The sequence below is a fragment of the Rhinopithecus roxellana genome, chromosome 14 (genome assembly GCF_007565055.1).
Source record: "Rhinopithecus roxellana isolate Shanxi Qingling chromosome 14, ASM756505v1, whole genome shotgun sequence".
Taxonomy (NCBI): Eukaryota; Metazoa; Chordata; class Mammalia; order Primates; family Cercopithecidae; genus Rhinopithecus; species Rhinopithecus roxellana.
This window is the reverse complement of record NC_044562.1, coordinates 95,948,888-95,975,648: the sequence shown is the minus strand read 5'-3', so window position 1 is coordinate 95,975,648 and position 26,761 is coordinate 95,948,888.

Below are 26,761 nucleotides of genomic sequence, written 5' to 3'. Positions count from 1 at the left end.
TAAATGACGAATTGATGGGTGCTGATGAGTTGATGGGTGCAGCACACCAACATGGGACGAGTATACATATGTAACAAACCTGCACATTATGCACATGTACCCTAGAACTTAAAGTATAATAAATAAATAAATAAATAAGTAAAATCTTGATGTGGGCATCCCATGGATGAGAAAGTCAGCCCCTCTGTCTTGACAGCACTACTCTTACAAAGTTATTGAAGGAAAGTTAGAGGCTCACCAAATGTTTCACAGGACAAACACCCTGACTTCTCTTCTTTTTTTTTAAGACAGAGTCTTGCTCTTGTTGCTTAGGCTGGATTGCAATGGCATGATCTCGGCTCACCGCAACCTCTGCCTCCCAGGTTCAAGCGATTCTCCTGCCTCAGCCTTCTGAGTAGCTGGGATTACAGGCATGCGCCACCACGCCCAGCTAATTTTGTATTTTTAGTAAAGATGGGGTTTCTCCATGTTGGTCAGGCTGGTCTGAAACTCCCGACCTCAGGTGATCCGCCCGCCTCGGCCTCCCAAAGTGCTAGGATTACAGGCATGAGCCACCATGCCGGGCCCTTGACTTCTTTCAAATGTAATTTATTAGCACATTTTAAAAAGAGCTGTTTTGCACTTCAAGAATTTATAACCCCACATTCCACCTCTCCTCTCCTGCTGAGAATCACTAGATTTCTTTTACTCCTCCTTTTCCAAATACAAGCCAGTTCTCAGAGAAGATCAAGGTTATAATGGCACATACAGGAAAGTCAGGAGTGGTGGTTATGATCTGCAGGTGATGAGCATGCCCCTGCTTTGTTGCTGTAAAGAAGTTCTTTAAAGTCTTTAAAGTTCACAATTCTGAAATTGTGAAATTCTTCACATTTTTAATATTATTTTCTCTAGTGACCACTATTTCTGCAATTTTTAACTCCATTTTTACTCAAAGCCCTAGCATGAATGCCACTGTTTTGTTTTTGTTTATGCATTCTTCCTTACCCAGCTGAGATTTTACAGTTCATCGCTATACTCTCTTCTTCACATTCACTCCTAACTTTCTCTCCCTTCTCTATCATACTTGGACTTTAAAAATCCACCCTAGGGAAATCTCACTAGCTGTGTGGTTCACCATAGCTTTACCGAAGCAACTGAACATGACTGGAGAAAAAGATTTTCTGGCCTTTTAGTGCATGACCACAAGCCTCAAATGGGCACGTAGCACTGATTTAGCAAGCCTAGTATATGATCCAAATGAGTTGAGTTTCCTTCCTTCTGAGATCATAATTTGAAAGCTTCTATCTTACCCTTCCTTTTTTGTCTCACTCTTACTGATGCCTTACTTCTAATTTCACTGAAAAAAATAGTACTTACCAGACAAAAACTACATCATCTTCCCAAACCAAATTTAGCAACCTTCTTATACATATTCCTGCCTTCCTTTTGGTTATAATGGAAGAAAGACCACTCATAAATTGGGGGAATAAATGCCAGGTGTGTGGCTTCAGGAACTCTATTAGTGCTGACAGTGATTTCAGCTGTCTGCAGGACTAAAGGGTTGAGTCCTATAAGTATACTAGAAGAACCTGGAGGACAACTTTCAATTCAGTATCCCTTACAGATTATCAAAGGCTCAATTAGGAAAGAATTTAAAATGTAGGAGGGATTGCCTGGAGAATTTGCACCTGTGCATGTATTTCTCCAGATACACGAAAATCTGTTCTTGAGTTAACCAGACCTGTGCAAAGTTTTGTGGCTAGCTGCACAATTACATCTGTCCACTTTCATAAAAACGAGTTTTGGTGCTTTACCACAGACCTAGACTGAGTGAAGTGATAAGAAACATCTTATAAAATTTTCTGCTATGTTTACTCAAAGGAGGATTTGGGGGGCAGTGTTTACTTTCTGCAATTGTTTTAATGTGTTCTTTCATTTCTTCCATTATTTTTTCATTTCCACTGCATGATTGCTTTCAGTACAAACAGTATAAAATCTCTTATTTTGAAAAGAAAAACCTTTCTTTGTCCACCCATTCCCCCACCAAATACTCCTTCGTTTTTCTGCTCTATATAAAGCAAAAATCTTTGAAACAATTTTTTCTACTTGCTGTTTCTATTTCCTCTCCATCTGTTCTCTTAAACTCACCCCAATCAAAATTGTATCCACATACTTGCAATGCAAGTGTTCTTGTCAATGTCACCAGTGACTATAACCTCCACTTGACCAATACAATGGTCAATTCTGAAGGAAATCAAAACATTTTACCCCAACATATATTTCTTTTACGCATATTGAAATGGCTGCTCCAGGGCCAGCAGACTCAGGTGGGGGAAATTTGCATCTAGAGTGAATCTCTCTTAGGGCAGCCAGGCCTTCCTGTTCTAGGCCATTTCTGGATCTAGAAAAGATTAACTGAGAATCTGGAAAGAAGCACTTACCATGTATTCTCTCTGAGGACTACTATCTATGAGGCTTCATCTATATGACAAGGCCACCTATGCTAGCCAAGCCTCTTCCTTTCTCCCTCCCATGAAATGTCTTGCCATTGAAACCTGTTTGTGCCATGCTCTAATTCCCAATTCCCCATTCTTTCCAGAACCTTGAGATGGTATATGAGCTTCTGCACCTCCCCACAGAGGTGGGTCTTCATTCTGAAGTCTCCTGTGCATACAAATAAATTTGTATGCCTTGTCTCCTGTTAATCTATCTGCCTCACATCAACAATTTTCAAATAACTTTGAGGGGGCCCAAGGGTCTTAGTTCTTAGTTTTCAACTTGCTCTATGGTTGCCCACTTCCTCCCAATTTTAAGTTGCCACAGCCTCTCAGTCACAGGGCCTCTTCCCTTCACTATCCACATGCACTAATTTCCTTTGGCCACATACTTTAAAGAGAATATACATATTGATGATTTCCAAATATATATCTCTAGCTTTGATCTCCTTCCTGACCTTCAAACTCAGGTAATCATCTATCTCCATCACATGTCTACTTAGACGTCTAATCGACATTTCAAACTTACTCTCTCAAAGCTTAAAGAAGTTTCTTCCTTCCCAATTTTCCCCCATCTCCCCATCAATGGCATCTCTGTCTTCCCGAGGCTCAAGCCGAAATCTTTAGGTCATCCCCGACACTTCTCTTTCTCATCTATGCCACAACCAATTTCCTGGTTCTATATTCAAAGACTATTCAGAATCCAACCACCTTGCCTGCTACCTCTTTGACCTAAGCCACTATGTCTTCTTGTCAGATTATTTTGCTAGAACCATAACTGATCTGCCTGTTTGTACTTACTCCCTTAAGTATAATCTCAACACAGCAGCCAAGGTGATCCTTTGAGAGTATAAGTTAGATCATATCACGTCCTTATCTAACCCTTCCAAATGGCTTTTTATGTAATTCAGAACAAACTCTTTCACTCTCCTTCTGTACATCCTCACTGGTCTTATTACTGTCCAAAGTACACACCAGGCATGCTCCCACCTCATGGCCTTTGTACTTGCTTTTTCCTTGGACTGGAAAGCTTTTCACCTTAAAAACCACATAACTTAATCCCCTGTGTTTTTCAGCATGGGTTGAAAACTTGTTATATCATCAGAGAAACCCTCGCTAACTACCAGTTCCTTATCTACCCATCCTCCTCTCTCCCATTTCTCTGTCTTTCTTATTTATTTATTTATTTATTTATTTATTTATTTATTTATTTATTTGAGACAGAGTGTTGTTCTGTTGCCCAGGCTGGAGTGCAATGGTGCAATCTCAGCTCACTGCAACCTCTGCCTCCTGGATTCAAGCGATTCTCCTGCCTCAGCCTCCCTAGTAGCTGGGATTACAGGCACGCACCACTACGCTTGACTAATTTTTGTAGTTTTAGTAGAGACGGGGGTTTCACTATGTTGGCCAGGCTGGTCTTGAACTCCTGACCTCAAGTGATCCACCCGCCCTGGCCTCCCAAAGTGCTGGGATTACAGGCGTGAGCCACCGCACCCAGTCCCTTTATTTTTTCTTCGTAGGCTTATCACCATTTGACACACAAAAACTTTTTAAAACGTATTATCTGCTGCTTTGTAATAGAATATAAACTTCTTGAGAGCAGTAACTCCTTGCTTTTGTTCACTGTCATATCCCCAACATCCAAAACAGTGCTTGACATATAGTAGTCACTTAAATATATTTTTGGAATGAAAGAATCACATAGTATCCCTTTATAAGCATCCAAGAGAGAAATTTTTCTGTGTACACACATTAGCATCACTCTTTCCATTGGTTTCTAGCATTGGAAAGTCAAATTTGGGGTCTCCCTTCAACCTCAATCCCAATTTCATCCCTCCTTTTTATTTTATTTTATGTCATGACTTTTCCATTAACTTTTTAATTAACTTTCTTTTTATTTTATAATATTGTAATATTAATTTTTGTTACCTCCCTTAATTCCATCCATTAGATTCATAAAAGATCAGCAAGCATGTAACATGTTTTATGGTTAACAAATGAGAGAACCATTAAAATCTGTCCATTTTTATTTTGTGATATGCAGAATTCCAAGAGAACGCTTCAAGTCACTCATAAGATCCCTTTAAAAACCTTCCAAAAAGTTTTTAAAATAATTAAGTTAGAGTTAACTTATTTAATTTGCTTTATTTCTACAAAGATCATGGAAAGACCACTTTTAGGGCAGTGTAGCTAAACCCTATAGGAATATTAAATTCCATAAATGATCATTTTTCATTAGCTGGAATAATTGCTAATGGTCTCCTATTAGTATTTTTTGTTAATATATTTTCATAATAATGTCAGAGATATGAGAAAGGTTTTTTCATGAAGAGACACATATACATTTACATTCCAATATTTAAAAAACTATTTCTAATTAGGCTTTACTTATTATCTCATATGTTTTGTTTTTATTTCTTGCAGGGTAGAGGGTTTTTGGTGGTCAGAGGAGATAACTTATGTGCAAATATGTTATTTTGTTATTTTTGAGTGAAAAGAACATTGTATTCATCAAACAACTGATTATTGACTTGTTTCAATATTCCTGCCACATTTTAATCAGTTGATAAATAAACTTACTTTTTGTAAGTCCTTGAAAATTAGACTTTAATGTGAAATGTATTGAAATGTGGCTGAAGAACAAATAGTCAAAAGAAGAATTATTCTAGAACTTGAAGGTAAGTGGTCATATAAAACAAGCAAAACAAAAGAGGAAATAAAGAATAACTTTTTAAAAAAAGAATTATTCATCAAACAAGCTCCATGAATGATCACGGACCACACTGTAGTATAAAAGTATACTCCTGAGTGTGTATTTATGTACACCTGTACACAAAGCAAAACACAATAAATAAATTAGATACATGCTGTATTAGTCAGCTCAGGCTGCCAAAACAAAATACCATAGACTGTGTGGCTTAAGCAATGGAAGCTTATTTTCTCACAGTTCTGGAGGCTGAAATTTCAAGATCAGATTGCCAACCTGGTTGGGCACTGGTGAGGACTCTCTCCCTGGCTTGCAGATGGATGCCTTCTCTCTGTATCTTTACACAGTGGAGAGAGAGAGAGCAAGAATTAGTACCAAGGTAGTCGGGCACTGCTGTAAAGATACCCAAAAATGTGGAAGCAACTTTGGAACTAGGCAACAGAAAGAGGTTGGAACAGTTTGGAAGGCTCAGAAGATAGAAAAATGTGGGAAAGTTTGGTACTTCCTAGAGACTTGGAGGGCCCAGGAAACAGAAAAATGTGGGAAAGTTTGGAATTTCCTAGAGACATGTTGAATGGCTTTGATCAAAATGCTGATAGTGATATGGACAATGAAGTCCAGGCTGAGGTGGTCTCAGATGGAGATGAGGAACTTTTTGGGAACTGGAGTAAAGGTCACTCTTGCTATGCTTTAGCAAAGAGACTGGTGGCATTTTGCCCCATCCTAGAGATCTGCAGGACTTTGAACATAAGAGATGATTTAGGGTATCTGACAGAAGAAATTTCTAAGCAACAAAGCATTCAAGAGGAAGCAGAGCATAAAAGTTTGGAAAATTTGCAGCCTGACACTGTGATAGAAAAAAAAAAATTCTGGGGAGAAATTCAAGTCAGCTGCAGAAATTTGCATAAATACTGAGGAGTCAAATGTTAATACCAAGATGATGGGAAAAATGTCTCCAGGGCATGTCAGAGACATTCACAGTAGCCCCTCCCATCACAGGCCCAGAGGCCTAAGAGGGAAAAATGGTTTCCTGGGCCAGACTGAGGGGCTTCCTGCTCTATGCAGTCTCAGGACATGGTGCCCTGCTCCCAGCTGCTTAAGCTCCAGCCATGGTTAAAAGGGGCCAAGATATAGCTCAGACCATGGCTTCAGAGGGTACAAGCCACAAGCCTTGGCACCTCCCATGTGGTGTTGAGCCTATGGGTATACAGAAGTCAAGAACTGAAGCATGGGAACCTCTACCTAGATTTCAGAGGATGTATAAAAATGCCTGGATATCTAGGCAGAAGTTTGCTGCAGGGGCAGAGCCCTCATGGAGAACCCTGCTAGGGCAGTGTGGAAGGAAAATGTGAAGTTCGAACCCACTGGGGCACTGCCTAGTGGAGCTGTGAGAAGAGGGCCACCATCCTCCAGACCACAGAATGGTAGATCCACCAACAGCTTGCACCATGTGCCTGGAAAAGCCACAGGCACTGAACAACAGCCCATGAAAGTAGCTAGGAGGGGACCTGTACCCTGCAAAGCCACAGGGGTGGAGCTGCCTAAGGCAATGGCAACCCATCTCTTGCATCAGCATAACCTGGATGCTGGAGACATGGAGTCAAAGGAGATCATTTTGGAATATTAAGGTTTAATGAATGCCCTATTGGATTTTGGATTTGCATAGGTCCTGTAGCCCCTTTGTTTTGGCCAATTTCTCCCATTTGGAATGAGTGTATTTACCCAATGCCTGTGTTCTCATTGTATCTAAGACATAACTAACTTGCTTTTGATTTTACAGGCTCGTAGGCAGAATGTGCTTGCCTTGTCTCAGATGAGACTTTGGACTTGGACTTTTGGGTTTATGCTGGAGTAAGTTAAGACTTTGAAGGACTGTTGAAAAGGCATAAATGTGTTTTGAAATGTGAGGACATGAGACTTGGGAGGACATTCCACCTTGGGGCCAAGGATGGAATGATATGGTTTGACTGTGTCCCCACCCAAAATCTCATCTTGAATTATAATCCCTATAATCTCCATAATCTCCACAGCTCAAGGGCAGGGCCAGGTGGAGGTAATTAGATCATGAAAGCAGTTTCCCCCATGCTGTCCTCATGATAGTGAGTCTCATGAGATCTGATGGTTTTATAAGCATCTGGCATTTCCCCTGCTTGCACTCACTATGTCCTGCTGCCCTGTGAAGGTGCCTGTTTCCCCTTTCTCTTCTGACATGATTGTAAGTTTCCTTAGGCCTCCCCAGCCATTTGGAACTGTGAGTCAATTAAACCTCTTTCCTTTATAAATGACCCAGTTTCAGGTATTTCTCCATAGTAGTGTGAGAATGGACTAATACAGTAAATATAAACCAATTCTTTTAAGTAAATATAAACCAATACCTATAAGGGCACTAACTCCATTATGGGGGCCCCACACTTATGATTTCATCTAACTCTAATAACTGCCCAAAGGCCCCATCTCCAAATACCATCACATTGGGGGTTAGGGTTTCAACATATGAATTTGGGGGTACATATTTAGTTCATAACACATGTTAACTATGAATTTCTTATTTTAAAAATAAAATGTCAAAATTTAACATGTTTATTTCAAAGGTCTTTTAGAACTGTGTTACACTGAGTTTCATTTTGTGGTGGGCAGAATTTTAAGAAGGCCCCATGATGGTTAATATTGAGTGTCAACTTGACTGGATTGAAGGATGCAAAGTATTGTTCCTGGGTATGTCTGTGAGTGTGTTGCCAAAGGAAACTAACACTTAAGTCAGTGGACTGGGAGAGGTAGACCCACCCTCAACCTGGGTAGGCACATTCTAATCAACTGCCAGCATGGCTAGAATGAAAGCAGGCAGAAGAACGTGGAGGGACAGACTGACTGCGTCTTCTGGCCTACACGTTTCTCCCATATCCGGGAAGCTGGATCTTTCCTGCCTTCAACATCAGACTCCAAGTTCTTCAGCTTTTGGACTCTTCGACCTACACCAGTTGTTTTTCAAGTGTTCTTGGGTCTTTGGCTACAGACTAAAGGCTGCACTGTCAGTTTCCCTACTTTGGAGGTTTTGGGACTCCGACTGGCTTCCTTGCTCCTCAGCTGCAGATGGCCTATTGTGGGACTTCACCTTGTGGTTGTGTGAGTCAATACTCTTCAATAAACTCCCTTTCATACATACATCTATCCTATTCATCCTGTTCCTCTAGAGAACCCTGACTAATTCAGCCCCCAAGATTCCCACCTACTGTTGCCCTAACCCAGTAAAATCCTCTCCCTTTGAGTGTAGGTAGAACCTCTGAACATGATGGGATTTCACTCCCATGACTAGGCTAGTAATCAGTTGACTTTCAAGTAATAAAATGGGAGATTATCCTGGGTGGGTTTGATCTAATCAGAAAAGCCTTTCAAAGAAGGTGAAGTGTCAGAAAGATGCTCTCCTGCTGACCTCTAAGAAGAAGTAAACTTCACTGAATATTAAAGCTACAAGGAAACATATACTTCTCATGAACATGGAAGAGGGCTCAGTCTCCAGATAAGAATCCAGGCCCTGCTGCAAAACCTTGATTGCAGCCTTGTGAGATGCCCTGAGGCAGACAACCCAGTTAAGCCATAACTGGGTTCCTGATTCACAGAAATTATGAGATCATGAATGTGTATTTTTTGGTTTGGTTTGGTTTGGTTTCTTGAGATGGAGTCTCACTCTGTCGCCCAGGCTGGAGTGCAATGGCGTAATCTCGGCTCACTGCAAGCTCCGCCTCCCGTGTTCATGCCATTCACCTGCCTCAGCCTCCCGAGTAGCTGGGACTACAGGCACCTGCCACCACGCCCAGCTGATTTTTTTGTATTTTTAGTAGAGATGGGGTTTCACCATGTTAGCCAGGATGGGCTCAATCCCCTGACCACGTGATCCGCCCGCCTTGGCCTCCCAAAGTGCAGGCATGAGACTGCGCCAAGCTATGAATGTGTATTGTTTTAATTCCTTAAATTTGTGATAATTTGCTATGAAACAATAGAAATCGAATACATGTGTTGAATTTGAATGTTAATTTGATAAGTGCAGCAGCCTAAAGATGAAGTTAAAATTTTTAACAGGTTATGGTTACATAAGGGAAAAATAATTAGTATTGTGATAAAAAGTAATTTAAAGTTTCGATCAGCTATTGAATGGCATTCTATATATTTTCTGACTATTGATTAGGCAAAATAAAAATCATTGGCATATTTCCATTTTAAATTTTTAAATAAGTTTTAAATGCTCACAGCAGGTAAAATATTTTAAAAGCCAATTAATAAATCACAATGTCTCTAATGAATTGGTATAGCAATAAACTCATTTCTAAATGAATTCAAAAGCATCATATATTTTATTGAATATTGAGAAACAAAATAATTATAATAATTTTGTAAAATAGGGTGTCAGGGTAGATACATTTTTCCTGAACTAAAAAAAAAAAAAAAGCGATTTTTGCTGGTAGAAATTCTCTTTTGGTGGAATTTATATTTGGATTCTTACCTGGTGGAAGGTCAACCCAAAATGGCAGGCTTGCCAGACTGAATGTATTACAATCCTAGCTCTGATTTAAAGATTATAACTTTTAACAGGTCTCCCTTCTAACAGAGTTAGCTTTAGAATCATGTAATTATGCATAATTCCGTGCATGTGACAGACATTACACCATATAAAAGCTTTTACTCTCTAGCGGACTAGAGTCAATTAGTATCAACAAGGAAGTTAAATTTGACAGGCTTCCTAGATTCCAGCTGTGACCTAATCACAGGTATTTTTAAGGGTCCAGCTCTCACATTTCTTAAAATAGTTCTAAGAAATGTCTCCTGCTGAATACATTCATTTTAAGACAGGCTAAGTACCAATGACACACAAAACTAATTCTAGAGAAGAGACTAGTTATAAAGTAGAACGATGACTCTGACTTTCCCATTTTAAATTTCCCTTCTTACCTTTGCTCCTTTCCTGTCTTCATCGTGGATATTTATGGATTTGCATGTGAAAATATTTCTTTATCATTCATTCCCAAGTATATACAGGTACGTGTGTTTTGCAACACTTCGTATACTTGTGATTATTAATTAATCACTTGTAAATATTTAGTTCTCATCCATCTCCTCTTCTCGAGGATTCAGCCAGGTCTGCATCTGTAGTATCTGCCACAGTTTCCCCAGTGCCAAGCACAACACCCAGCGCAGAGGAGATACTGTATAAAGACTGGTTTATAGACTAGTCTTTTTTGTTCATTTGTTTTGTTGTTGAGATGGAGTTTTCGCTCTTGTTGCCCAGGATGGAGTGCAATGGCGCGATCTCGGCTCACCGCAACTCTGCCTCCCGGGTTTAAGTGATTCTCCTGCCTCAGCCTCCCGAATAGCTGGGATTACAGATGTGAGCCACCACGCCTGACTAATTTTGTATTTTTAGTAGAGACAGGGTTTCTCCATGTTGGTCAGGCTGGTCTCAAACTCCCAACCTCAGGTGATCCACCTGCCTTGGCCTCCCAAAGTGTAGACTAGTCTTTAAGTGCTGCTTTTATAAAGTTTGGTTTTCCATTCAGCCTTTCCTCTGATTTTATCTCTATAAAGCATATCGGACTGGGCGCAGTGGCTCACGCCTGTAATCCCAGCACTTTGGGAGGCCAAGGCAGATAGATCACGAGGTCAGGAGATCGAGACCATCTTGACTAACATGGCGAAATCCTGTCTCTACTAGAAATACAAACATTAGCCTGGCGTGGTAGAAGGCGCCTGTAGTCCCAGCTACACAGGAGGCTGAAGCAGGAGAATGGCGTGAACCCGGGAGGTGGAGCTTGCAGTGAGCCCAGATCGGGCCACTGCACTCCAGCCTAGGTGACAGAGTAAGACTTCATCTCAAAAAAAAGAAAAAGAAAAAGAAAAATATCAGCAAATGAGAAGCAGCATAACAGTGATTTCCACTGGAATGCAAATTTTTCTAGGAGAGTAGTTCTTAACTAGGATCATTTTCTTTAAAAAACTAATTCCCAGGTCCTATTAATCAAAATATCTTTGACAGAGGTGGAGGTTGGGATATAAGCAACAGAATTTTTTAAGCCCCAGATGATTTAGCTAGCATTGAGGACTACAGCTCTAAGCTTGTGTTTCCCAAACTTTAACGTGCCTAGAATCACCTGGGGTGACGATTAAAAAGTCACATTTCCTAGTCTCATTGTGTAGTGCTATATTAGATAAATATTTCGGTTCTTCTCTCCCTCCTCACCTTTGCCATGTAAGTATGTGATACCTTTACACTGTAAATGGGGCATACTTCCCCACTCCCTGATTTCTGTTGAGCCACATGACCTGGCCTGCTTTGGCTCATAGAATGTTACCAGATGTGGCAGAGGCACAGGCTTGAAAAACACTTGTGTGATCAAGTCTACACACTGGCACCTCTGCTATTACTGAAACTGCCTTTGCAAAAAATTGTAACAGTGGGAAAATTATGACAGTGAAAGAGATCTGATCTAACCAGTCTTCATCTTGCCTTTAAACTCCAAACTGCCCTTGGTCATTCCTGGGCTTGGGCCAAGCTAACAAGAGAAATGTAATTTATAGTGTAAATGATAACAAAAATTAAACCACCTTTGTAAAACTAATGAAAGATCACCAGTTTAGGAGAATGAGAGGATCCTGATTTCTGCTAAGATGTAGGCGTAAATGATTACCAGGCAATACCCCAGATGTCACAAGATTTATAACTTACTCCCAATTACTCCTGCAGATAACATCACTATTGTCGAGCCCAAGATTGGCCTTTTGAAATGTCTCTTCAAGTTTTTGCATTTCTCATGACTGACTAGCCCCACTCAGGCCCACAACTCTTGAACCAACTGGTTCTGTGGTCCCCACCCCGAAGTGGACTCAGTTCACAAGGACCATTCTCCACGCCCCATGATTGCATTCCCAGACATCAGCAACACCCATTTCTTTGCTTGCCAAACTATCCCTGAAAAACCCTGGCCTCTTAATTTCCAGAGAGATTGATTTGAGTAATAAACTCCAGTCCCCCATTCAGCCAGCTGTGTGAATTAAACTCTTTCTCTATTGCGTTTCTCCTGTCTTGATAAATCAGCTCTATTCAGGCAGCAGGCAGGATGAACCCACTGGGCAGTTACATTACCATGAGAATAACATGCCTGGTTTAGCAAGCTGGCCTCAGGAGAAGAATGAGACACTGGAGCAGAGCCAAGTTAATCCAGCCAAACCCAACCTTAATCAGCCACACCTCCTCCACCCCTGACTCCCTGGTGAGTGATAAAGCCCAGCCAAATCAGCAGAGCTGCCAGCCAGTTAGCCTAGATCAGACGGTCCCTGTCAACCTGAAGATATGTAAGCAAAATGCTCCCTGAAATTTATTGTTCATTTGTAATGTAAGTAATAGATAATCAATATAATCTACACAGGAAACTGATTTGGTGAGTATTTTCGACTGGTTTCCTTTGTTTACGATTGATAGAAAGCTAACCCAAACTCACTTAAAAATAAAAGAAAATGTTCCGAATTACAAAATGAATAAAAAGGGAGTCAGCACAGCTTCAGGAATGACAGATTCCAAGTATTTAGATGGTACTGTAGGAAATTTGTCTCTCCAACAGAGATGCAGCTGGGGGGCATCACCCTAAGTGAATTAACACAAACAGAAAACCAAATACCACATGTTCTCACTTATAAGTGGGAGCTAAACATTGGGTACTTGTGGACATAAAGATGGTAACAATAGAAACTGAGGACTACTATGCAGGGAGGAAAGAAGGGGAACAAGGGTTGAAAAGCTAACTTTTGGAGTACTATGCTCAAAACCTGGGTGATGGGATAAATCATAACCCAAACTTCAGCATCATGCAATATACCCAGGTAACAAATTTGCACAGATACCCCCTGAATCTAAAATAAAAGTTGAAATTGAGAAAGAAAGAAAGAAAGAAAGAAAGAAAGAAAGAAAGAAAGAAGAGAGAGAGAGAGGGAGGGAGGAAAAGAAAAGAAGGAAAGAGAGAGAAAGAAAGAAAGAAGAAAGAGAAAGAAAGAAAGGAAAGAAAGAAAGAAAAGAAGGAAAGAGAGAAAGAAAGAAAGAAGAAAGAGAAAGAAAGAAAGAAGAAAGAAAGAAAGAGAGAGAAAGAAAGAGAGAAGGAGGGAGGGAAGAAAGAAAAAGAAAAAAGAAAGAAGGAAAGAAAGAAGAAAGAAAGAAAGAGAAAGGAAGGAAGGGAGGGAGGGAGGGAAAAGAAGGAAAGAGAAAGAAAGAAAGAAAAAAGAAAGAAGAAAGAAAGAAAGAAGAAGAAAGAAGAAAGAAAGAAAGAGAAAGAAAGAAAGAAAGAAAGAAAGAAAGAAAAAAAGAAAGAAAAAAGAAAAAAGGAAAGAAAGGAGAAAGAAAGAAGAAAGAAAAGAGAAAGAGAAAAAAAGAAGAAGAAGGAAGAGGAAGGAAGGAAGGAAGGAAGGAAGGAAGGAAGGAAGGAAGGGAAGAAGGAAGGGAAAAAAAGTACCTCTCTCTGCACCTCTCCATGTCGGCTTTCTTCTCATGGAAGATCTCTATAAGTGATGAAAACGATGGCCACCAGGAACTCCAGGTTTGAATTCTACCAAATATGCCATGCTAGGGAAAAGAAAATATTACTTTCAAGAGAGTTTTAAGAGAAGTCCAAAGGCTATAATTTTCACTGGTTCTGAAACACCTGACAATTTCAGAACCGATTATTACAACTCTGATAAACCAGGCTAGTGTATTATGCCCATTCCTTAAGCTGGTGTGGCATTATTCAAAACAAGCCACATGGACTGAGTGTAGGAGGGCTGGTTCTCAAAAAAAAAAAAAAAAAAAAAAAAAAAAAAAAAAAAATCTAGGCGCTGTTACTGAAAGGAGAAATAAATGCTGAGCAGCCAAATATAAGGGGTCCACAGCAGTAAGTCTTGGTTGGGGATAACACACCAGGTGATTCTACTTTGTGGAACTCCAACAGCATATTTTTAAAGATCATTATATTATGGATAGGATCCTCCTACTTTTGGGAATACTCAGAAAAGTATATGATGTAGCCAGTTTTTTTAAAAAAAATTACAAACTGTTTTATATGCAGAATTCATTAAGAAATCCTGGGAGTAATGGTTAAAGATTTCAGTCTTATCCCTGGGATTTTATGATTCAGGTTTTGGGATCCTCTAAATTCTTATTTCTTGGTCATGTCTTAGACTTTAGAGAGTTTATGTTTGTTGTGCTGTTTTTGTTTTGTCTTATTTTTTGTTTTTGATTAGTCTTCGTGGACAGAGAGAGGATGGAGAGCCTCTTTATTATCCTAACCACTAACATGTAGTTTTGCTACATTTGGCAGGGCAGCTTGTTTTTCTCTGCTTGACTCAGAAAAACCACAAGTTGAAAATCAAGCACTAATGCCATTCAGAATGGAATTTCTATTGTAAGATCCATGGGTTGAAATCCTGGAATCACAAGCTTAACATACTAGTTCATTTCTTCATTCACTGGAGAAACTAGCTCTTCTGTTTCAATATAAGGGTAAAACAAAAAAGAAGCAAAGAATAAACAATTCTCAGGTTAGATTAAATTCAATTAATAAATGACTTCTCCACAGCAAACTCACATTGCCCAGCAACAGCATTCACTTCCCTCCAGTTCTTTTTTCTTCAGTTCAGACCTAGACACCAACCTAACTTTCTTCCTATCAAATGTCACTCAATCAAACCTTCTCTTGAATTGTACTTTTTAAGTAGATGATGTCTCATTTAAGATTCAGTAAAATAGAAAATTTTGAAACAATTTTTATGATGCTTTTATAAAACAAAAAAATAAATGAGACAATATAAATATCGGTGATTCACCTAAAATTATTATCTAGAGCAATGATACAGTGTTTCATCAAAAGTCCTTATAGCAGTTGAGTGGAACTAATCAGTGCTCTATTCATTGTCATAACTGATAGGCAGCTGGGACTATGGGACAGGTAGAAGCTGCCAGACTCATTATTTATCTCTACTGCTGCATATTATTGATCAAAAGAGAATCATGGAGTCAACTCAGATTTGAAGGAAAGAGATTACACAAAGCTCAATTAACAGGAGTCAATACATAGTCGTTTTCAAAAATATGGAGCAGTAGACGCATAGCAGTTACTATTCCATAGCAATTCTGAAACGCAAATGGACGTATGTCACTAATTCCTCTAATAGAGCCCTGTTCTGCTACCTAAGAGTGGCTTTTCATGGTTTTTTGCTTGACCCTTGGCTCCTGGCTTTGAACTCTGAGTTATTCTTCCTTTTCCATAAAAAATGACCCATACTTCCAACTAGGTAACTGACTGTCTACATTTCTTCTTGACAGTTGAGGGTCCAGAGGCCTCTGTTACTTTGCACCCATCAAGGTGATTCCTTGTGTTATAAAGTTCTAAGGACTCTGACAAATGGATAGTGTTATTTGTCCACCATTAAAATACCATACAGAATAGTTTCAGCATCCCAGCAAATCTCCTATGCCTCACCTATTTAATCCTGCCTACTCCACACACCCCTGACAACCACTGATTTATTATTTTATCTCCATAATTTTGCCTTTTCTAGAATGCCATAGATATGGAATCCTTTTCAAACCATTTTTTACTTAGCAGTATGTACTTTTTTACTTAGCAACATGCACTTAATATGCATTTAAGTATTTATCATAATTTTTCATGACCTGATAGCTCATTCATTTTTGGAATGACTAGTATTCCATTATAGGATATACCACAGTTTGATTAGCCACTCATCTACTGAATGAAATCTTGATTGATTCCAGTTTTTGGTGATTATCATAAAGCTTCTATAAACATCCACAAGCAGGTTTTTGTGTGAATGTAGGTTTTTCAGATCATTAGGGTAAATAGCTAGGAGCACAATTGATAGATCATATGGCAGCACAAAGTTTAACTTTGTAAAAACTGCCAACTCTCTTGCAAAGAAGCTATAACATTTTGCACTCCCACCAGCAATGAAAGACAGTTCCCATTGCTCTGCATCCTCACATGCAATTGATATTGTCATGTTTCTTAGATTTTAGCCATTCTAATAGGTGTAGAATTGTATATCATTGTTATTTTAATTTTTATTTCCCTATTAACAAGTAATGTTGGACATCTTTTCATATGCTTACTTGCCATTTATATGTCTTCTTTGGAGAGGTGTCTTTTCAGAACATTTTCCTATTTAAAAAATTGAGTTTTTTATTTTTATGTTGTCAAGTTCAAGAGTTTGTGGCACATTTTGGATACAACTCCTTCAGCAGATATGAGTTTTAAGACTATTTTTTTCCTATCTGAGTTAAAAGACAACTACATGAATGTCAGCAAAAATGATGAAATAGGAAGCCCTGGAATCCTCTTTCCCCCATGAACACACCATTGAATCTATCTTCAATAATGAAACACAGATTCCTCTGGTGAAAAATCCAGAAACTGGCTGAGTGGCTCCCATACCCTAAGCAAGTGTGAAACCAGCCACATTGAATCCAGGAGGGAAATTTGAGATGGCTGCTCACCATAATTCCTCTGCTCTCCTGAGCAAAATATGATCAGGAAAAAAACTACCCAAATCCCAGCTTCACTCTGAGAAGGGAAAGTGACCATACATCAAGTGCTGCAATTTTCCTGCATATTATTCAGAAGACTGGCTTCTGGCTTGTGTTTCTTGCAGTGCTGACAGGAACTGACATACTTTAGCTGCCTGGTGACTGGTGATATCAGAGATAGTAGTTTGAGCGGACAATCACCATAGCCTATATCCCCGGGCACATAAAGCAAGCAAACAAAAAGATACACTTCCCAGCTTTCCCCTGGAGGGAGAAAGAGTTGGATCACACATCAAATGCCCCAACTTTTCCAGCAGGTGCACAAAGGGCTTACCTCTGTATTACCTGTTTTGGAGTACTGATGTATCCAGCATACTCTAGCCACCTGGGGTCCAGTGAGGTTAGAGATGGTGGGTCAAACTAGCAGTAATAATATTCCCTCCCCATGGCTTAGCACAGAGTAAGTGGATTAAAAATCTCAGCTCTCAACTTTTTCCTGGAGAGAGAAGGAGATGGTCTATGTACCCAACATCCCAAATTTTCCAGGAGCTGTCTGAGGAACTGGCTTCAGTCTCACTTGTCTGGACACACTGATGGGACGCAATATACCTTTGACTCCTGGGGGATGCTAAGAACAAAGAGCAAGTTGAACTAACATGAAGATACAAACATCCCCAGGATCTCTGGTTGGGTTGCTTGGTGACTTCTCCTATACAAGTCCAGTTCATAAAGACTGGGAGAGGTCATAAAGACTGTGTATTAGAGATATCTCTAATGCACAGATAACAACACAAAGAGTCAAAGAAAATGAAGAAATACAAAAATGTTTCCCCCAAAAAGAAACAAATCTTCTGAAACCAACCCCGATGAAATGGAAATATATAATTCATCATTTAGAGAATTCAAAATAATGGCCATAAAGATGCTCGAAGAGATCATGAGAGCAGTGTAAGAACAAAGTAAAAATCTTAATATAGAGAAAATAGTTTTAAATATCAGACAAAAATCTTGGAACTAAAGAATACAATAACTTAATAAAGAATGTACTAGAGGGGGGATTCAACAGCAGATTAGATCAAGCAGAAGAAACAAAATCAGTGAGAAGGAAGACAGCTTATTGGAAATTATCCAGTCAGAGAAGCAAAAAGTAAAAAAGGATTTGAAAGCATAAATAAATCTCAATGGGCTTATGGGACACCATTAGGTGGATCAATATATGCATTTAGGGACACTCAGAAGTAAAAGGTATGCGGAAAATATTATGTTTAAATAAATAATAGCTGAAAATTCCCCAAATATAGGGGTGGGAGGAAATGTCCAGATCCAGGAGGCCCAATACATCTTATATAAGAAGAAGCCAAAGAAATCCACACCAAGACACATTATATCAAATTGTCAAAAGTCAGACAAACAGAATTTTGAAACCAGCTACTTGGGAGGCTGAGACAGGAGAATTGCTTGAACCCAGGAAGCAGAGGTTGCACTGAGCCAAGATCTCACCACTGCACTCCAGCCTGGGCGACAGAGCAAGACTCCATCTTAAAACAAACAAACAAACAAAAGGATGATCTGGGCCAGGCACGGTGGCTCACACCGGTAATCCCAGCACTTTGGGAGGCCAAGACATATGGATCACGAGGTCAGGAGATTGAGACCATCTCCTGGCCAACATGGTAAAACCGTGTCTCTACTAAAAATATAAAATTAGTTGGGTGTGGTGGCACATGCCTGTAATTCCAGCTACTCGGGCGGCTGAGCCAGGAGAATCACTTGAACCCGGGAGGTGGAGATTGCAGTGAGCTGAGATTGCGCTACTGTACTCCAACCTGGTGGCAAAGAAAGACTCTATCTAGCAAAGACAAAAGAAGGAAGGAGGGAAGGAAGGAAGGAAGGAAGGAAGGAAGGAAGGAAGGAAGGAAGGAAGGAAGGGAGGGAGGGAGGGAGGGAGGGAGGGAGGGAGGGAGGGAGGGAGGGAGGGAGGGAGGGAGGGAGGAAAGAAGGAAGGAATACAGTGAAATACTACTCAGCGTTAAAAAATAGAGAAATCCTACATTATGTGACAACATGGATGGATCTAGAGGACGTTATGATAAGGGAAATAAGATAAATAAACCATTTACAGAAAGAAAAATACTGTATGATCTCACATATGTGAAATCTAAAATAGTTAAACTCATAGAAGCAGAGAGTAGAATGGTGGTTGCCAGTGGCTGGCAGAGAGGGAAAATTGGACGTTGCTATTTAAAGATATAAAGTTTCACTTGTGCGTAATGAATGAGTTTTAGCGATTTGCTGTACAATATTACACATATAGTTAACATTACTATATTGTACAATCAAAATTTATTAAATATAAAAATATCATGTTAAATGTTCTTACTACAATTTAAAACACAACAGAAGAAGGCAATTATAAATACTAGTTTATAAGCCTAAATGTTAAAGATATAGTGGGTATAAAATTAGTAGCACAAGTGAGGAGGAAATTGAGCTATATTTGAGCAAACATATTATATATTATTGAAATAAAATCGATGTTAAACTGAGCTGGATTGTTTTAAGTTGGGATTTTAATTATAACCCCCGTAGCAATCACCTAGGAAATAACTAAAAATATATATAGTAAAAGAAACAACAAGGGGACTCAATGAAATATAGATCTGCAGGATGAGTTAGTAAGCAGGAGATGCAGGAAAGCCAGTGATGTAGCTCCAATCTGAAGGTTAGGAGGCTTGAAATTGAGGAAGCACCAATGTTTCAGTTCGTCTGAAGGAAGGAAGAATTATCTCTTACTCTATGGAAAGGTCAGCTTCTTTGCACTATTCAAGACTTCAATTGATTGGATGAGGCCCACTCACATTAGAGAGGACAATCAGCTTTACTCCAATCTCTCTGATTTAAATATTAATCTCACCCAAAACACCCTCACAGAAACACCTAGAATAATGTTTGACCAAATATACGGGCACCCCATAGCCAGTCAAGCTGAAATATACAATTAACCATCACAAGACCTTGGACTGACCTTTACTTTGAGCAAAAAAACTCCTCCATTTATCAGAGAGACTTCTCCTCAGTCACTCTGCTGACGTTTCTTTCCTGTTAGTAGACAACTGTTTTATAGGATCTTTTTGATTTCTGCACAGCTTACAAGCAGAGGCACTGATATTTTGTTCTAGGCTATCTTTTCAAAGATTTTGCATGGCAAACAGCCTTGGAAGATAAGATAATGTCTCCATCTGGACCACAGGGCTGATATGCCTACTGTTTGTTATAAAAGATTTGAGCTGGGCCGGGCGCATCATACGTCTGTAATTCCCAGCACTTTGGGAAGCCAAGGCGGGTGGATCACCTGGGGTCAGGAGTTCGAGACTAGCCTGACTAACATGGTGAGACCCCCGTCTCTACTAAATACAAAAAAATAATAATAGTAATAATAGCCGAGTGTGGTGGCACATGCCTGTGATCCCTGCTACTTGGGAGGCTGAGGCAGGAGAATCGCTTGAATCTGGGAGACAGAGGTTGCAGTGAGCCAAGATCACCCCAATGCACTCCAGCCTAGGCAACAAGATGAAACTCCATCTCAAAAAAAAAAAAAAAAAATTGAGCTTAGGCTCAGGGTTCTCGTCCTGTGATGCAACCTCCTGGTATGCAGGCATTCATCTGGGCTCATACACATCACCCCTATGGGGCTTGGGGCTTGGGGCTTGGAGGCAAGGGGAACTGATGCACATATTTTGATATCACGATAATAAAGTCATTTGTCTCTGACTCAAGAGGTTCCTGTTCATGATAGCAGCCATGAAACTGGCAGACTACCTTGTTAGCTTGCAAGTAGGATAAAATCTCATCTTTCACAGTTTTTTAAATTCTCTTTTTAAAAATTTACATTCTCACTCTTTTTCCCAGCCCCTACAACTATGGACTATTACTACCCACATTAGTGAATCACACCTTCTGAAGTAGATTTTCCTGTTCTTAAGCTATGTACTTTTACAGGCACCATCTTATCTCTCTGGGGTCACTGATGATCTATGTCTACTAACTTATTGTTATGTAAGTTCTGAGCCAATTTCAGACTGGAATAGAAGGATGCAGCAGCTTCCATTCAAGTTATGTAAACATTTATTTAAATGATATTTTGACGATTTAAATATTCAGAGGAAAAGAACTTTGCTCCTTTTAGAAATGATTAACCCTTCCAAAAACTAGGTAGATATTATTAAATAGATATTTTTATTGTACATGAAAGATAAAAAGGAATAAAAATATAATTATTTACTTTTTAAGTATAAATAAGAAGCGCTGAATAAGAGAAGACCACCATGGGCACACAGGTACATTGCAATGATGACCCCAACTCTTCATACCCACTCTCTTTCATATTCACTCCAGTTGCCATATGACTTTGTAGTTCCTCTTGCTAAACAGGCTAAACATACTCCTTGAGTGCAGTCTGTCCTTATGCCTTTCTATGACCTTGTCTATTCATGATTATAAATATTGGGTTAATAAATCATTAGTCTAGATTTGAACTATTTATGTTACTCAAAAACACAAAGATTCCAAAGCCTTGACTTCAAAAATCTGTGTTACACAGTGTGAAACTTTCCCTGGGCTCTGAAAATGATGCATTTCCCTTTCTTGTTTTTCTTCCCTGAAGGAAACAAAGTACAGAGAACTTTGACTCAAATTTTGAATCATATAGTGAATTGATCAATGAGAAATCATTGCCTTTGGCATAGAAACTCACTGGTCACGTGGGTATTAAACTCTTAAGAAGTAAAATGGATATCAGTGTCTTGGGATATGCAGCCTGACTTACTCTCCTAGATAATAAGTAATAGGTGCATCTCTGCTTTGTAAGGAAGTATAAATAATAAAAGAAAATCAAATGTATCCAAGAAAGTAATTTCTAAAAATCCACTGATGGAAATAATAGCATTGTTGATTTCAAAATTGGCCCATAGGTATTTCCTCTCTGCTCTATCCAAACTCCAGCGTAAATGAATAACCTTGACCAACCCCTTTTATAACCTTTTATAAAAAGCTTATGATATTTACTAGTAGAAAGTCCCAATCTATAAAATGTCTTTTAGACACCTAGATTGTTTCATGTACATAAACCTACAATTTTTGGATTCATGGAGTCTGTCTGGTTGGAGAATGTGGTAGCCATGTAAGCTGTGTGATTAATGAAGTATAGAATGGAGGTGCTCCAAAGCAGAATATCTCTTTTTGGGAACAATGTTTCTGTGTACATTTCTCACAAATTCTAAAATCAAAACAGGTAAAGCAGAAAAAAGAGGACATTGGGGGTACTGAGTCTTATGGTTTCAGGCTCCTCTAGGAAATGAACATTTCATCAATGCTCAATCTGTTAATTACTATAAAATTTGATATTGAGTAAGCTGATGTTTCATATGACTTTTCTTTGACAATTCAGCATGTCATATTGACATGCAAAACAATTTAAGAAATACAAAATAATGAAATATAAGTTTCAGCACTACTCAAATTATTGTGTAAACATGTCTCAAGGTCCTCTGTGTTGAAAGGTCCATAGTGTTGAAACTATGCCCCAAAGAGTTAAACACACCAACAACTAACAGAAATTCTTGAGTTTGCAGGATGATAGATAAGAAAAGAAACAACTTGCAAAAACACTGAAACTCTGTCTGCTTGTAAGATAACACAACTGGCTAAAATTGGTTGCAATCAATATGGCCAGATAGATGCTGCACAGAACCAGCTTGCTGACATCACAATCCGAATTTGCACTGCATGTTTCATACTAACTCCTCCCCAAATCTGCACATGTTACCCATGAGGTAGTGTGAAGAGATAACTGAGCACGCCCAAGGATTTTCCAAACCTCCCTTTACTTTCACCAATCACCTATTAATCCCAGATTCCACCACCTAAATCTTGTCTGATCAAATTACTGCCTTAAAGACAGCACAGGGAATAAATTTGAGCTCGATTCCTGTCTCCTTGTTGGCCAATTTGCAATAAAAGGCTTTATTTTTCCCAAAAGTCCCAGTGTCACAGTATTGGCTTCTAGCACATGTGGCAGCAAGCTCCTTAGGCTCTGTAATGGTGTAGGGATAGGAGTTTGTTCCTAGCTGATAACAAAACATTATTTCAACTACTTATATTTTCTTTGACACAGAATGTTGATGAGTTTCATAAGAAATTACTCTCACATGGGGAAGGATGGATTCTTCTGTTACTAAGGAGATTGCAACCAAATCTCAGAGATCATAACCAGATCTTAGATGGCAGAGAACATTTAGAAACACACCCAATCCAACCCTTCACAAGCACAGCTTTAAAAATTTTGAGAATCACATCCTCCAGAGCAGATTTTCAATGTGAATTTTACTGTGGACCAGCAATGTTTCTACACCCTTTACCTCAGACCTCAAGAATGAGGAAAAGATGAAGGAGAAAAACTGAGGAGAGTCATAACATCTGTATCTAAAAGGGAGTTGCAAGAGGAAGCACAACAAAAGATATGACTTTAAGACACATACATGTGTATGTTCATTGCAACATTTATTCATAATAGCAAAGACATGGAATCAACCTAAATGCCCATCAATGATAGGCTGAATAAAGAAAATGTGGCACATATACACCATGGAATACAATGCAGCCAATAAAATAATGAGATTATGTCTTTTGCAGATACATGGATTTGGTGGCCATGATCCTCAGCTAACACAGGAACAGAAAACCAAATACTGCATGTTCTACAAGTGGGAACTAAATGATGAGAACACATGGACACATAGAGGGGACTGGGACCTATCAGAGGGTAGAAGGTGAGAAGAAAGAGAAAATCAGAAAAAATTACTAACGGTGTGGTGCTTAATACCTGGGTGATGAAATAATCTGTTCAAACCCCCATGACACAAGTTTACCTATGTAGCAAACCTGCACATGTACCCTTGAACTTAAAATAAAAGGTTTTTTAAAAGGAACAATGCTAGAACTAAGGAAATCCAAATAAAGTATGGACGTCAGTTAATCAGGAAAAATGTAAAAGCAGCTACAAGACCTAAAAAAGAGGCTGACTACAAATGTGTGTTAAAATACATGGTCTGTGAAAGTCTTGAAGAACCTCCAACCTCCCATGTAAACATCTCTAAAATCAAAATTTGTGGTATCTGGCTTCACATCTCAAATGATCCCTTGGATTTGAGTTCCTGGTCTTTAATTCTGTTCCCAGTCTAGACAATGTACCTTCAGCACTTCTCTTTTGGAATGTTTGTGGACTCTTCCTAGCCGCCAATGTCACGGGAAGAGGTCCACTTTCTGGTCCCAGACATACCTACACATGGCTCATCTCCCATCTAGAAAGGAGAGAAGGAGAGAGATCAGGCAATTAACCCCACTTAACAAAGGAGAAAAAGGTTTGTAAAAGGTAAGTAATTTTCCCACTGATGTTCTTCTTTTTTTTTCTTTCTTTTTTTTTTTTTTTGAGACGAGAGCCTTGCTCTGTCGCCCAGGCTGGTGTGCAGTGACGCGATCTCGGTTCACTGCAAGCTCCACCTCCCAGGTTCACGCCATTCTCCTGCCTCTGCTTCCCAAGTAGCTGGGACTACAGGCACCTGCCACCACACCAGGCTAATTCTATTTTTGTATTTTTAGTAGAGATGGAGTTTCACCGTGTTAGCCAGGATGGTCTCGATCTCCTGACCTCGTGATCTGCCTGCCTTAGCCTCCCAAAGTGCTGGGATTACAGGCGTGAGCCACCACGCCCAGCAGATGTTCTCATTTTTTTTACCTGTAACTGAAAAGATTTTGAAATGGTTGATATTAAAAAATGAGAAACATTGAATTCAAATAGAACATGCCTTTTCAACTGGAGCAATATTGTCCCCCAAAGAAGTAAGATCAGTTCTTTTGGTGGGGACAGGGCAGCAAATCTTGCTAGATTTGTAACTTACCCAGCAAAATATTATTCTTTAGCATTCAATTATCTCATTAGGTAAAAGGTAAATCTAAATTAATTTTTTTCTCTATATGGGACTGAATTTTTTAAAAACAGGCTGAGAAACACTGATACAGAATAATAATTTGCTAAATGCAATATTCAATTTGTGCACAATATCAATTAACTAGATACCAATACTTACAAATGATATTGACTTTAAATCCTGCATCATTAAGGATTACCTGGCTGAAGAATTTGTCTTAATACTCTTTTTTACAATTATATAATTTTGCTGGTCTTCATCTATAATCTTTCATGTTCTTTGATCACCTGCACAGTTGACCATTGTAGTTTTTATTAGTTTTAATTTTATTTAATTAAAATTAAAATAAATTTTAATTTATTAATGACAGAAAAATCTCAGTTTTTGTTTATGACACTGCTTTAAGTTCTAATTTACATAATAGGAATGACTTTTTTGTGCATTCCTGAAGCTTATTCTCTCTCTCTCTCTCTCACTCGTTCACTCACTCTTGCTCTCACTCTCTCACTCTTTCCCTCTCTGCCCCTTCTAACTGCTGGCTTTGTTTTTTTGAAACATATACTTCTGGTGTATGTGGCAGTTTTCAGCTTTAATTCAGTTTTCAAAATGCTCTTCCATTAGGCAGAGCTGTAGACACCATAATAGTCTCTCTGCCAGACTCTTACACCAGCTTTCCCTACTGTTGCTGATTCAATCCTGACCATTTTACACCTACTTCTTTGTGGGCTACACCTACCGTTGAATTGGTTTTGAATTTTAAACTTTTAGGCTTAAAATTTTTAGTAAAAAGTTGTTTTTTGGAAGTGACTTCTGAAAGGGGAAAAAAGCCAGCTTTTCTTAAACCTGAAATAAGTTTCACCCAAACTTGCTAAAATCACTTTAAAGTGACTTTAAAGTGGGGATGAATTTGTGGAGGTCTAGATGTGGCTGATTTTACTGACATTTTAAGCGAAGAACCATTTTTCTAACTCTCTGATTTAAATGAGTCATCCATCTGTTTGTATCATAGCAATTTTATTTAAAGTTCATGAAATAAATATTTCACAAATATGTCACGTATTTTTCCTATTTCTTGAGAAAGTGGGAACACAATAAGCAAAACACACAAAAAGATTTTTAAATTGTAACCTTTGATTTGGGAGAAACAAATTTTTAAAACTCAATTCTGAGAAGACATACTTTCATTGAGTATAAAGAGTAAGAGGACTATAGAAATAATTTAGTCCCATGAGTCTTATCATTGTTTTTGCAACTTCACCCAAAAGAAAACAATTAGATTTATTAGATATAATATTAATTGTACTAACTAAATTTTATAACATCTGCTAATTCATTTAATAAGGATCATTTTGTACCTACTATACCATATTTTGTATTTTAGGGACCATTTTTTTTTCTTTTCAACTTTTATTTTAGAATCGGGGGTACATGTGCAGGTTTGTTACAAAAGTATTTCCCATGATGCAGAGGTTTGGGGTTTGGGGTATGGCTAAACTCGTCACCCAGGTAGTGAGCATAGTACCCAATAGGTAGTTTTTCAACCCTTGCCCACCTTCCTCTCTCCCCCTCTTTTTTTTTTTTTTTTTTTTTTTTTTTTTTTTTTTTTTTTTTTTGAGACAGAGTCTCGCTCTGTCACCCAGGCTGGAGTGGCATGATCTTGGCTCACTGCAACGTCCGCCTCCTAGGTTCAGGTCATTCTCCTGCCTCTCAGCCTCCCAAGTTGCTGGGACTACAGGCACCCGCCACCATGCCTGGCTGATTTTTTGTATTTTTTAGTAGAAACAGGGTTTCACCATGTTAGCCAGGATTGTCTCAATCTCCTGACCTCATGATCTGCCAACCTCAGCCTCCCAAAGTGCTGGGACTAGAGGTGTGAGCCACCGCGCCTGGCCTCCTCTCTCCCTCCTCTGGTAGACCCCAGGATCTATTGTTCCCATCTTTATGTCCATGTGGACCTAATGTTTAGCTCCCTCTTACATATGAGAACATACAGTATTTAGTTTTTTGTCCTTGCATTGATTTGCTTAGGATAATGACC